Below are 15,404 nucleotides of genomic sequence, written 5' to 3'. Positions count from 1 at the left end.
AGGCAATTGAACACCCACAATTTTCATTAACCTTTTTCCTAATTAATTTACCTCTTAAGGTCCTCATAATCAATTATCTTATTTATTAATACTCATAACTCACAAAATAAATGAAAAGGAATATGAAAAATGAGAATCAATGGTTGTATAATCTTATTTAATAATACTCATAACTCACAAAATAAATGAAAAGTAAAATGAAAAGTTTAAAGCTAATGGTTGTATAATTTATATAAAACTAATAGTTTCCATTCACTAATCCTCCGTTTAATATTCATTGATCATAAATTTTCAAATTACATACTATATTTCATTGTTGAATATTATATTTGATTATGGTGAGTATGAACGTATGGTATATAAAAATGAATTAACATCTCTTATATGAAATTGTTATTGTTGTTGTTTTGTAGTATGATAAAGTATTTTAATTTTTTATGTTATTCGTTCTTATGAATCGTTTGCTTTATATTGGAATTTATACTTTTCATCTGATTAATTTAAATGGCCTACATGTGAGAATATTTCGATTCTTTTGTTAAATCTTCGTCATGTTGATTTTTTCTCTTTGATCAATAAAACATGTGTATCAACTCTACAGCATCATCAAAGGCACGTGAATGTAGATATGGTAGAGCCCCAATGCAAGTAGTTTGAAGAAAGAAGATAATCAAAAGGCACAAGACTAAGGCGAAAAGTAAAGATAAAACTTAAGGTATAAACTAATAAATCATTGATGTATCGTTTTATTAGTGGTAGACAAAGACCAAAAAATGTACTTTGTGTCAAATGACAATGAGTTGTAAAGTTTGTATAACAGATTTTGGATAACTATTTTGTTCATATTAGGGTAATTTTTTTTCACTTTCTCATATTTAACTTCATAGATCAAACTATTTATGTTTCAAACACAATGTGTAATTATTGTCTTGTACAACTATACTACTATATCTTGATTTGTGCAAAAATTTGTTGTACATTTAGTTTAATTAGAAATTATTATTCACTTTTGAGTATTAAGAAGCACATCTAAATTTTAGTAAGAAAACTTATATTTATCCCGTGCATTGCACATATAACAAAACGAATATACAATCAAAAGGCTACCTAAATCATTTAATTTTAATTCACATGACATTTTTATAATCCATTCATTCATAAATTATTATTCTTATTATTACTATTATTATTACTATTTTTTTTACTATTATTATTATTATTATTATTAATATTATTACAATTATTACAATTATTATTATTATTATTATTATTATTATTATTATTATTATTATTATTATTATTATTATTATTATTATTATTATTATTATTATTATTATTATTATTATTATTATTATTATTATTATTATTATTATTATTATTATTATTATTATTATTATTATTATTATTATTATTATTTATACAATAACATAAGAATGATATTTTGAGCAATTCCTTAAGTATCACGTGACATCATCTTACTCTAACTAAGTGAACATTTAAGAACCTTTATAAATTTTCTAACATAAATATGCACTAAATTTTTCATAACCACTAATGTAACTAAAAAGACAAAAAAAATAAAAAAGATAAATATGCACTAAATTTTTCATAACTACATGAGTAATGATTTTGGTAACTATAAAGACAAAATATAAAAATTGGTTAAATAAATGACTATGTAAGAACCTTAAAAAACTCTCTAAGAAAATATGCATTAAATTGTTCATTACTCCATTATTGTTAATGATCTTGGCAACTAAAAAGACAAAAAATAAAAATTGGTTAAATTAACTCGTTAAAATGATGTTTACATCAACTCATTATAATTCATTAAAGTTTAATTTCAATAACTCTCATTATCATTAGCACTAGGTGGGTTTATTTAGATCAACTATAACCGATAACTCAAGAGATATATCAATAAACGTCATATAATCCAAGATTATAAATAAGACCACAAAACGGCGGGGGGACTTCCATTCACCAATAATTTTTTATTTGCATACTTTTGTTTAGTCTTTTACACACTATTTAATTGGATTCTAATTTATTTTTGTTTATTTTCAGAGTTACTTACCAAGGATCTAAACGTGAAATGTCGAGCCGTCGAGGTATAAACAATTAATATTTTATTCTTTTTTACTTTTATTTCACATATACCAAGTATTTTTGTTTCGCTTAAGTAAGTTTAATTTAGTGGTTACAATGCTCGAATATTAAAATAGAATACTAACTTAGGGGTTGTCATTAAGACAAATCAACCCATCATACAAATTTAGGAGTTTTGGTGTCATTCCTCATTACATAGTTTTGACTCATATCACAAAATTTCAAAATACCCTAATTATAATATACTCCAAGTAAAAAAGAAAGTACAGAAAAAGCCGAAAAACACTTTCACGAACAATACACCAAAAACAAAACAATAAAAAAAAAGTCAAACCCGTGATTTTCACGGGTCACAAAACTAGTATTTAGTTTATATATAAAACTCATAGTTAATGATGCTTAAATATGCTTAATTTCACATTATTAGACTAAATAATACTCCCTTCTATTTCATTTGTTGTTCCTTTATCTTTTTAGCTTAGAATTAAGGGAAAAAAATTGGACCACACAATACACATGACCCCACATGTAGTTGATTTTTTTTGCACACAAAATTGTCCAAAAAAGAAAAGAGGAAACAAACTGAAATTGGATGGAAAAGGAAAGGGGAACAACAAATGACATAAGAGGGAGTATATATTTCTTCATTTTATAAATATAGTATTAATAATGTGCTTTATAAAGTTTATTTAAGATGCCGACTAAGACGAGTGCGGAAAATTGCACCGTAATTTTCTATTGAACCGAAAAAATAGACGTCTAGACTGGCCTAGTCCGATCTTGGACCCGAATTTTTGATTCTGATCCGTCTCTTTTTCCCATTCTAATTCTGTTCTGATCTTGACCGTTGTGCAGCCCTACGCCCCTACATATATGTAACGTTAAGCGAGTGTTTGTTTTGCGCGTGGCAATAAATTTGGAATCAAGAATGATACTCCTACTTGGGTGGTATATTAGAATGAGGTTGGAAGTTGATTCCTCATGCTTTGTGTTTGTTTCAATTCTGAGTAATATGTTGTTGTAAATCAATTAAAGCTAAAAAACTTCAAAATACAATATTTTAAATAATAATTTTTAATATTATAAAATCATATAAATAATAATTTAATAGAAGTAAATATATAAACAGATTCATTTTTTTGTGACTAGGGGACTCGCAGCCACTAACTTTGGTGCACACAGGATAAACTCCCCAATTATATGTGACAGCTTGCAAACCACGTATACGAGATAAACCGCAAGATTCATTTACAATATGTGAAGTAGTTTTTTTACCAGTTTTTATTATTCAAATTTGATACCCATCGATATCAACATTAGACACCCCCCTCTCCCTATTGGTTATGAAAAACTCATACCTTATGGGTTTGAGACATGAGTATAAAACCTTTATTTATTGTCAAACAAACACTTGATATAGATTAGACTCATTCCAAACTCATTACCTCATAAGTCATACTTATATTAGGTAAACCAAGAACCCTCTAATAGGGAATTTGCAATAAAAATCTAGTTACCTAATGGAAATGATTCATACGGAATGGTCTTAGCTAGACTCGGTAAACGGCTTAGTCGATTCAGATTAGTTTGAATTACGTTCGTCATATACTTTCTCCGATTCTTTGTAATTGCCCTCATTTCCTTTTAGGCATGTTTTTCTTAACAAAATTCACCATACTTTATTGGTAAGACCCACCTCCCACTCACAACCTTAATCTTTGTGCAAAAAACAACAAATGGGGCATTTCGAAAGAATCGGAGGGAGTATTCTTGTTATATTGGGTTATGAAGGGTCGTCATTTTGTGTCTTCTTCAAGTCTGTTGATACGGTCTTCTTTGGGTCATTCGATATGATCATTTTCGGGTTGAGCCATTTCGGGTAAGAGTCGTAAATTCGTGATTCGAGTCATATTGGGGTTCTATAGTTTGGGTCAATTACGAGTCTCAAATTAGCCTTTCTGGGTTAAATTATTCGGATCAAGTTGACTTTGCCATGTCTAATATTACTCTAAATAAAATTTAATATTTTTTTTCAAAATAATGTTGGAAAATAAAGAAATAAATAAGAAGTTATTTTACATATAATTTATCATATTACAATTTATCTCTTTATTTTAAAAAAAAATATGTTCTCTATCACATTGCTCAACGTGGTGGTTTGAGGAACTCGGGGAGAACCTTATCTCTCTATAGACTAAGGCTATGAGAGATTCTTTTCTCGTGTTTAAGGTTTTCCTCGTCCACGTCGTTCTTTAGTCGCGTCTGCCATTTATACCACCTCGGATGTTTCTGTTTCCGACAGTACCTCTAGCCCGGTTTCGTGATTTCTACTTCTTTTTCGCTGTTATATTTTCTTAGAAAGTGCTTAGCTTTCCCATGTACTTAATTTCAGCTTTTCCAAATTCTCTTTTATCAACTTCAGTAAAGCGCGAATACATCTTTTCACGTACTTTTTTCAGCTCTTTCAACCTTCTAATCTTTCTCTATTTGCCCAGGTCTGCTTTATTGGTGACTACTAATAACGGTTTCCTCATTAAGAGTGGAAAATAAGGTCTTTCAAGTATTTTAAAATAAGAGAATGTTCACCTTTTGTGATCATTGAATATATTCTCTTATTTTTATCAGTCAAAGAGCGATCCCTTTTTGTGAACATTTTGTATGTCAATATTAGGCTAACAACTATGAAAGAATGAAAAGAGTAAGTATTTTGTGTTTTCAAAATTTGGTGTTCAAGACTTCAAGCATGTTTGAGAAGATATCATTTTTCCAAAGAGATATATAGCCTTTTGTTGGTTTGACATGACCAAAATCTCAAGGACCAGCTTATCTCCTCACAGACCCGATTGTGTCAAAGAGAACAATTAGTAGCCCTTTATTTCCAACTTATAAATCATTCTCTCTTGTTAATGACTCGAGGTCTAATTCTATTATACTTCAAAAGTATTGGTCTTCGGAACTGTGGGTTCTTGAAACATTTGTCAAGTTATTTTGGCCTAGGATGGTCCAGCTAATGCTCACTTTCTCAGCTCACTTCACTTAAAGTGGGTAGATGTATGCCTTTTTTATCCACATCCTTGTCGCCCAAGCACAAATATGATACTACTTCGATCTAACAAGTGGAAAATCGTGGTCTCACCTGATACAAGTAATATCACCTCTCTCTCATTGTTTTCAATACGTACAATAGATTTCGTTTGTTAGCAGAAAATCATCCCTTTCTAAAATAATCTCCAAGGTGGTATCTCGGAGCTTTCGTTAAGACATCTTTAAAATGTGTCATTGTATCTCCCCTAATTCATAGAAATCTGTTAATTTGTCACAAGTTTATTCTAAACGGAAGTTTTGAGCACTCGATACTCTTATGGATGAGGAGAATGCAGTGTACAATCATCTTCCCCCAATAATACCTCCCTTGTATAGAGTCTAGCAATGGTGCTATAATTTTTGGGATTTTAGTGGGACAAGTAATTTTGCAAACAAATTATTCTAGCTAAAGCAAACTCTTCCTTTTGTGGTTACACTAGAAGTTAACCAGTCAAAAACAATAGTGTAAATCGAGAGTCTATGGGGTAGTTTTGTGGGATGATGACTAATGTTAGCATCATATCATAGAATATGAGCGAGATTGGACAAGGCAAAAAGTCAAAGTAGACTCTGAAGTTAATCGAATATTACAACTCAAGAACCATCCAGGTCATTTATTGTACCTTAAACATGTGTTCAAGAGCTCGCCAGCTATAAGACAAAGTTATACCTAGATCAATAAAGCCATGGCTTGCGAAGAAGTAACCAAGTGAACCTTCAATGAAGAACTTATGAACCACTTGTTGAACTGCCTATAAACCAATTATGAACCACTTATGAACCTCTACTTTCATGACTGCAATCTAATTTTAGTGTAGTCACGTCAAACCTCAATTGCGTTCAAGAGATCACCATCGTCCTGGAGTCAAATAGAATGGCAGTTGAATATTCTTTTGGAAATTTTGCCTACGTACCCACACAAAGTGAAATCAAACTGATGTCGTAGTTCTGAATTCGATGCCTTGACCCGAGTCAAATAGAATAATTGGCTTATTCATATAAACCCTCAACTGTGTTTAAAAGCTCAACAGCTTCATCATTAAGGGCTTAATTTAACCACTTTAAGCCGCAACCATATTTGAATTGGCTTAATCATATCAAGCTTCATTTGTATTTAAGAGCCCGTCAAATTCTTATGAGGGGCTTAACCACTTTAAGCCACCAACGTGTCTATGTTTAAGAGGTTATCAGCGTCCTCAAAGGAATTAACCATATTTGTTGCATTTGTGTCAACATTGGCTTACTCATGTCGAGCCGCAATCGTGTCTATGTTTAAAAGCTCATCAACGTCATCATTAGGTCTTTGTCAATCCACACTGAAGAGTTTATGGATTATAAGTACCTAAGAGGGGGAGGGGGTGAATTAGGTACTGTTTTAAAAAATTTAACTAAACTTAATTGATTTAAGTTAGTCAAACGAAATGATATCTCAAGTATCTAACAAACACCCCTTTTAAATGAAAGTTAAAAGGCGTATTGTTGACCTGACTAGAGGAACAGTGAGACAGACTGTTACTAGTTGGCTTTGCAAATGTTGTAAGCAACAAACCAAACCGACAGTATCGCAGACTGTTGTGTTTAAGAACAATGAATGAATTTAACTAAAAATTTCAACTTAATCTTTATTGTTTTAAAGTAAGTTGATTGACAATATAAATGTTAAATGGATACATCAAATAAATTGAATGATTAAGAGGGTATCACGATTGCCAAAGTAAATTGTTGAAATCAGGAAGCGACAGTTGTTCTGACTGTTACTTGTTTGTCTTAGCAAGTGAAGTAAAAGCTACAGACCAGAAGTAACAGTATTCAGGACTGTTGCTAGCTAAAACGTGAATGAATAACAAACAAAATAAATTGCAGCGGAATTAAAAGCGAAGAGAAAAACAACACAACGATTTTGAATTGGTTCGGCCGACACTCTAAAGGCCTACGTCCAATCTTCTTTTATTGATAAGTGAAGTAATCTACTCCGACCACTTTAAAACACTAACAACAAAAGGACCAACAATCTACTCCGGTTGCGACACAAGTTCTAAAACTACTCCATCTATGAACTAAAAGACCAATAACCTACTCCGGTTGCGACACGAGTTCTAAGACTACTCCGTCTATGAACTCGACACTCTAACTAGAATGTTTACAAGACCAAGTTTCCTCAAACTGATTCTTTAAAAGAATTGAGAAGGACAACTTATTGGTACAAACGATTCTAGATGAGAGAGTACAATTCTGTGAAGTAACAGTGATTTCGACTGACTCACTTGAAGACTTAGAAAAATTTTTGCAAAGAAACTTTTGAGTTCTTAAAAACTAATTTTGCAAAAATACTTTTGATTTCTCTGAAAAGTCTTACTTTCAAAGTGAAGAGAAGGGTTCCTTTTATAGAGGAAGCACACAAGAGGAGGCAAGCTAGGGTTTGTGAGTCAAAGCATTTGAAAAGAAACAAAGACTTTAGTTTTCCCAAACTAGCACCAAAGTGGCTTGTTTTAAAGGATAAAAAAGGAGAAAAGAGAGTTTGTAACTATCCTTAAAAAGCTCTTGTGTTTTCAGAAACTTAACATGTGAACCAAGCAAAACAGGACAACCCTTGAAAGACCATTTTGGAAAGAAATAAGTTTTGCTGTCATAAAGTAAGGGAAAGTCTTTTTGCTAATTTGGAGAAAGCCTTTTAGGATATTCAAAGCATATTCTTTTCAAAGACCACTCTTCAATATTTCAAGTTTAAAACTTCTTTTAAAGCTGATGAATAAAAGCCCATTTTAATAAGAGTGAAATATTCACGATGAAACACTTGCTTCAAGTGTGACGGGTCAAACGTGACTGTCAGGCACACTGTTACCCATTATAAGTAATGGTATGCTTGACTGTTACCATTACATGTATTCTACCCTTTCATCTTTATATAGGTTGACAAAACGACTCTAAATCTTGGGTAACAAATTATCAACCATTCTTGACTTTGACATTGATTAATTATTGCTTGAAGAGGTTGTATTATTCCTGAAATGGTACACTTAGAAACACGATTAAATTGGGCATGTCATCATCAACAAATATGTCCTAACAAATTCCCCCTTTGATGATGACAAGCCCCATAAAATTAATGTTCCCATTGAGTTCCCCCTTAAGTGGTCAGTCCAAGATAAATCATGAGGGTAGAAATAAGAGCAATGTAGACTTGAGAAACACACAAAGCCTAGAACAAGATTACTAACATATATAGTCCACCACATATCAAGAGTTTAATCAATAAGCAAGTAAAAAGAACATAAATTTTCCCTTTTCCCCCTCTTGACATCATCAAAAAGGTAAGAGGCTACCCTCGGACACAGAATAGTCATGCATGAGACGTCACATGAAAGACAATCATAGTTGCATCATAATAACAAGGTCAACAAAAAGGAAAGGTTTAAACATGAGTTCAAACACAAAGTTCAACAAGGCTAAACCATAGTTTAATGAGTACGCCACCGAATGATAATGAGAGAGGGGCAAGAGGTGTAAGGCAAAAGACAAGTTTGATTATGGGAAAATTTAGGGTGCGGAAGTTTAGTCATCGTTTTTGAAGATAATAAAGAGGATTTCAAAATGGTTGAGGTTTGGACAATGAAGGTCAGAGTCACAGTCATCTCTACTGTTGCATTGGACTTTGTATATTGAAACCACCAAGGTATGCACCAAATAAGTTCTCAACATGTGATGAAGGAACATCAACTTCTCATATTTTCCTTAGTACACAACATGTGATGAGGGAACATCAACTTCTTATATGTTGCTCTCATTTCTTGGAAATTCTTAACAAATTTAATCTTTACCCTTGAGCATAGCAACAGTTGCATACACTGTTGCTGTCCTTTCTATTTTGACCTTTGAGCATAGCAACAGTCGCATACACTGTTGCTTTCCTTTCTACTTTCCCCAATTTTTCGCCTTACTACTTTCTTCAAGAAATTCACCTTCAATGCTTCTATATGTTTTCCAATAATTACAATAATCACTTTGAAGTTCCCCATTTTTTTTTTATCATTCTCCATTTTTCCAACCAACTTCTTAATCATCTCTTGATGCATATGTAGAACATGTAGTTGTTTGGTTCTTTGTTTCACATGGACCTTTGCAACATAAGTGAATTGAATGTGAATGGGTGAGGTCTTTGGGTATTGAAAATGAAGGATTTTGAGCAATTTGAAGAGTATAAGAGACATCCATTTGAAGGTGGTTGAAAGGGTTGGTATTCGGATTGATTTGAGAGGGGAGGTGTCCTCATTCAATAGGATATGTACCATTAAACACAAGACTAGACATGCTGTTGAGTGACTATTAAGTACAAACATGGTTTATCAATTATGGACATAATATTGATGAATAAACTAGAATAAAAGATAGCAAACCTGTTCTAGTCAATCATATGAGGGATTAATTAAATTCACACAAAGACTACATGCAATTAATTAAACCAATTTGTAACCTAAGTGTAGATACCTCATTTCTGCACCTCCCGCAAACCACCCGGTGATGATTGGGCCACATGTTTGGTACGCGGAACGATTTGTGACAGTTCATAAGTTTATCGTCAAGTGATCGCTCAAACATTTATGTCTACCTCTTAATTGTCATCTACGTGCCGATACGGTCGTTTTGACAGTAATTAGAGTACATTTGGAGTCCGGGCCTAAAACTGTCTTCATTTTCTGATAACCGTAAAATGCCGAGTCAGAATGTTCTAGAATGTTCCGAATATTTCTATTCCATATTTTATAAATCTTTTAGTCTTTGGTAAACAATTTCCCGTAATATTCACACAAAATATTAAGGAAAACCAAATTATTCCGCTATTCCATAAACTAAACACGGAAATCTTTCTTCCGCAGGAGGAAACCACTTGGGAAAGGACGCAGCAGGTGCTGCGCCTCTTCCAAGAGACGCAGTGTCTGCTGCGCCTCTTCCCAAGTCCTTTTCTGCGTATTGTTCGTATCTTTTTCATATCTTTTCGAGATTCACTTCCAAAGTTTCTCCGAAAACCCTATTTCCTCTGTGTGATTAGTATAAATAGAGACCTTCGGTCTCACATATTTCTCACGCGAGTGTCCGCCCTTCTCTTCTCCCTTTGCATTCTAGACCACGTTCTTACTTTTTGGCGTCTACGTGCTTGAACTTTCGACCCCGTAAACTCGGATCTTTCTAAGTACCAGCCTCGTTTTGCATGACCGACCAATTTGACCAACTACACCATAATCAACTTTAATCAATCTTAATCGTTTTCCTCTTACGAGGGCACTTTCGTTACATTCGAGTCGAGCATCACTAATCGTAAACTTAGTTCATCTCGTTTCGTCAAACATGTAAGTCTGAGGGTGTAAATCTCTCTTTTATTTATTGTTCTTTATTATTGTAATCATATTGTAAGGTTTATGTCGAAAATACAATTAAAACCGATTTCTAAAACCCTTTGTTTAAACCCATTTTACGGATTAATAGGAGACAGACGTCGAGAAGGGACGCAGCAACTGCTGCACCTCTTGGAAGGGACGCAGCACTTGCTGCGCCTCTTCCTGAGGTTGCCGCCGTTCCTGCTTCTCTTCTTCTTCCTTCGTCCTCTGTTGGTTTCGTCTTTTTATTTTCTCTTGTCTTTGTTTGTTCTTATTTCGTTCACATGATAGTTATCAATATTGTTCATCATCTTCAACATATAATTCATCATTAATTCCCGACTTAAATCCCTTATAACCAATATTTGCGGGTTTTCGTCATTAAAGTCAAACTGGGTTGTAGAAATTCGATTCATTCATATTGAGTTTCTGGAATTCGATCTTTGGTATATTTCCACCTGTTTATTATCATGTTCATCATTAGTTCATCATTAATTCATCATATTTAACCTAATTAATTAGTTAGTTTCTTAATTTGTTAATTATTAATCTCATTAACCTTGTAAGTAATTCGTCCTATTTTGTTTGTTCCATGTTTATCGCTTTCATGACCGTCAATCATATGTAAATAACCTGCTAATCATTTCCATCCGAGTAAATAATATAATCAATCATTAAATTCACCAATTAACATTAACGACTTGCAATTCCGGCTTCACAGCCAGAACTGAGCCAAGGAACAGACGCAGCGACTGCTGCGCCTCTTCCAGAAGGCGCAGCTCTGCTGCGCCTGTTCCTGATTGATTTCTGCCTCTGAACTCCCGTGTTGCCTTGACCTACTTTTAGCTTACGTATTAATCTACTATTACTCGTATTATCACCTAATAACCGGTTCGTTTATTCATTTATTCTTTCTTTTCTAAAACCATCAGTTTTAAATGTATTTTCGACATAAATCATAAATCCGATGTAATTATTGTAATTTTCTTTATTGTATTATTATTGTATTTCTTTATTATTGCTTGTATGTTTTCACATGTAATCGATTTAAATCTCTACTTCAACCCACTTGTATGATTAATTACGTGTTAACCGACTTAGTCTAATTCTTCACATGTTAGGATTAATTTAATGGATGTTGCATTGCATGCATATAATCGACAATATATCAAGTATAGACGATTTTCCCTAATCATTATTAGAGGCCGCTATCGAGGCAGGCGGGATTAGGTGTTCGATCAAAAGAGCTTCCTAATACGTACCCTCACCCCTTACTCCAGATCTCTGTGAACATCCGTGTTCATTGGCATCCAGGAGAGTCATTCTAGACATAGAATGCTAAGGGTAACGAGTGCTTAGTGTTCATGTCATTACTTTGTGTCTTGACATGGCACGAGGTATTCGAACGATTTCCAATTTTCCACAATAAATTGGTGGCGACTCCACAAATGCAAACGCTTGTTCCCAAGCGCCCCCGTGGGCCCATGTCCACAGTTTGGCGACTCCGCTGGGGATAATACACTTACGTGTAGCTAAAAGGGTGAAACTTGAAGAAGGTTAGGGAATAGTTTGTACAAGACAATTGTCGGTTTTCATAACTCGGTCTTCCTAGATCGTTTATTCGGCCTTCCTAGGCCCAACCCAACCCATTCGACCAATCGTCCCGTCTAAACGGTCCTAATTCTTATTTGGGCCTAAGGATGGATAGCGATTGACGTCATCCATACCATGGTACTTACTCTTGTTTGTATCAAGGACTTTCACTACTTGAGGAAATGGACTAGGAATCGGCCTTACTCTTGTTTGGTACGAGCCTCTCCACAGACTTCGGGTTTGATTGTTTGGTATGGCAACCCACCCTTTAAACCAAAACCCATTTAAATGCACTCAACATCCCGTTATAATGCTTGTATATTGTTTGTACCATACGTGATCACCCTTTCCTAAACAAAACCATGACGATTTTTGTAAATTCAAAATCCTTCTTTAAAATGTAAAATTTCGAAAAATTGGGCCTAACATTAGCGCAAAACAAGGCGAAACTCTGTCCAATTGTCAAGTCAAAATTCGGGCCTCAAAACCCATTTCAAAGCCTCACTTCGAGTCCACTCCTACAACTACAGTAAAGGTGACTAGGACCAACATTTTTCAAACTTTGTCATTTCCTCAAAGCTCACTGACACAAGTGGCACACTCCCACTTCACGAGTCAAAACACTTCTTTTCGAGTAAGTGTGATAGAGTGGTCGATCGTGTTTTGATTCGTCGTCGATCTCTTATTCAGTTTCCAAGATGCCTGAAACAAGCGACGCGAACTTCAACCAACTCCAGAATGGTAATGATCAAATCCTAGCCGCGCTAGCTCGTATCCAAGTTACTCAAGACCAAGTGTATGATCGCCTTGACACCATTGAGGGCTGAATATATGCTGTGGAAACGAGGATGCCTCCTCGAGAAAGTGAGATCGCCGATGACTTCGTGAACGACTTCGGGGATGAAAACCCTCCCATGGGTATGACTGCAGCTGAGAAACGACTCCAATACTTAGAGGAGCAATTGATGTATCTCAAAGGGGATGACATTTATAGGGAAAATAATCGCAAATATGAGGCTGTGAGTTCCAAGTTGCCAACCAACTTCAACATGACGGATATCCCGAAATTCAAGGGGCATGAAAACCCTTTGAACCATATCCGTGCCTTTAAGGATTACATGTCTATCAAAGGCATTAAACCCGAGATGTTATTAAGGATCTTTTTTTCATCTCTTGACACCATCCCAAAATAATGGTTCTATTCGCTAGAGCATAAGAAAATCGCTACTTAGGACGATGCCGCAATCGAGTTTGCTAAACAATATGCGGATAATGCTGAAATCCAAGTCAACATGCGCACTTTAGAGGTTCTTACCCAAAATGACAAAGAAGGTTTCACCGATTTCCTAAGTCGGTGGAGGAAGACTAGTACTCAAATTGTTGAACGCCCGGATGAGGCTACCCTTGTGGAGAAATTCGTGGACAACCTACAGCCCATCTACGCAAATCATTTAAGGCATCAAAACATTAAGACTTTCAAAGATTTGACTGTACTAGGGACAAGGATCGAAGATGACATTCGTAAAGGGCTTTTGTGCAAAAGGATAGGTCGTGGATATCAAGGCTCAACAAGTCGTTCTTACGGCTTTACTAGCAAGACTGATGAAGTTAACCTCCTTGAGCCATCTAAAAAGAGTACCCCTCCAAGGAAATTCACAAATCTAGGGGACACGTATTCCAACGCTCTGAAAAGATTGATGAAACTTGGGAAACTTCAACCCATAGGTCCTACACCCGAACCAGAAAAGAAATCCAAGTTCTGGGATGAGAATTCGTACTGCGAATACCATAGAGGTAAGGGACATGATACAGAAAAATGCTACAAATTGAAAAATGTACTTCAAGATATGATTGAAGACGGTCGCCTACCAATACCACCTGGAGGTAAGCCTAACAACACTCAGAATCCTCTTGGAGTTCTGATGATCACAAGTGACGAATCTATCTTAGATTGCTCACATCTTATTTCCCCAAAAGAAGAGGTGATCAACGGGATATGGACGGATAACGAGGAGGATGTCTACCTCCAGGATCTTCCCTTAATCAAGAGCGCCGAAAGCATCACGGATGAGATCATTACCACACTGGATACAGAAATCAACACCAATCAGCAGAAAGGATGGAGAAAATCGATCAAATGGACAAACAATCAAGGAAGACTCTTCAAGCTCACTACTGGAGTAGGAGAGATGTTCAAAGGAGAACCAGAAGACGATGAATTCGAGTCAGAGTCAGAGTCGGAGTCTAGAGAAGTTCCTAGAGAGTCTCCTCCTGTCGTCATTCCCACTCCCCTTGTTTCTCCTAGCCTAGTGTCTAATAGCAACAGTAGTTCGGGAAATGTCCCAACCGCTATCCCTTTACCGCCACTGACCACAGATCAGATGGCTTCTTTGTTTCAACTTTTCTCAAATCTTAGTATGAATAAATCAAGTTCTGCTTACTCTTCGTGTTATCTTGAATGCAATTCTGTTTACGATGATAATGAGAATGACCCAGACCCTGACTCAATCGAAATACCTCCCTACATAGCCAAAGAAATAATACAAGAGGGGGAAGGGGGACCAGTGATAGAAGATAATGAACCCATCAATGTAGGGACTGAACTAGAACCCCAAGAACTTAGGATAGGGACAACCCTGAGCCCCACCGAAAGGGCCAATTTCATAGACCTCCTACACGAGTTCAAAGACGTGTTTTCTTGGTCCTACAAAGATATGCCAGGGATCGACAGGGACATTGCAGAGCATAGAATCCCAATAAAACCAGGTTTCAAACCCGTAAAACAGAAGCTTCGTCGAATGAGGACAGAATGGGCTCTCAAGATCAAAGAAGAAGTCGATAAAAAAATTCAAAGCTGGGTACTCAGACTGGGTAGCTAACATAGTACCCGTACCCAAAAAGGATGGGAGAATCCGTGTTTGTGTTGACTTTAGAGACTTAAACAAAGCAAGCCCTAAGGATGACTTTCCTCTACCATATATCGACATTTTAGTGGACAATACGGCGGATCATGCGTTACTATCCTTCATGGACGGATACACCAAATATAACCAAATCAAGATGGCCTTAGATGACATACATAAGACTGCCTTCGTCACTCAATGGGGAACCTACTGCCACACGGTTATGCCGTTTGGGTTAATCAACGCCGGAGCTACATACCAACGCACCGCAACTACGCTCTTACATGACATGATGCATAAAGAAGTTGAGGTATACGTAGACGACATGATTGTCAAGTCCAAG

The sequence above is a fragment of the Silene latifolia genome, chromosome 9 (genome assembly GCF_048544455.1).
Source record: "Silene latifolia isolate original U9 population chromosome 9, ASM4854445v1, whole genome shotgun sequence".
Classification (NCBI taxonomy): Eukaryota; Viridiplantae; Streptophyta; class Magnoliopsida; order Caryophyllales; family Caryophyllaceae; genus Silene; species Silene latifolia.
The sequence above is the reverse complement of the archived record's forward strand: the minus strand, read 5'-3'. Positions refer to the sequence as shown.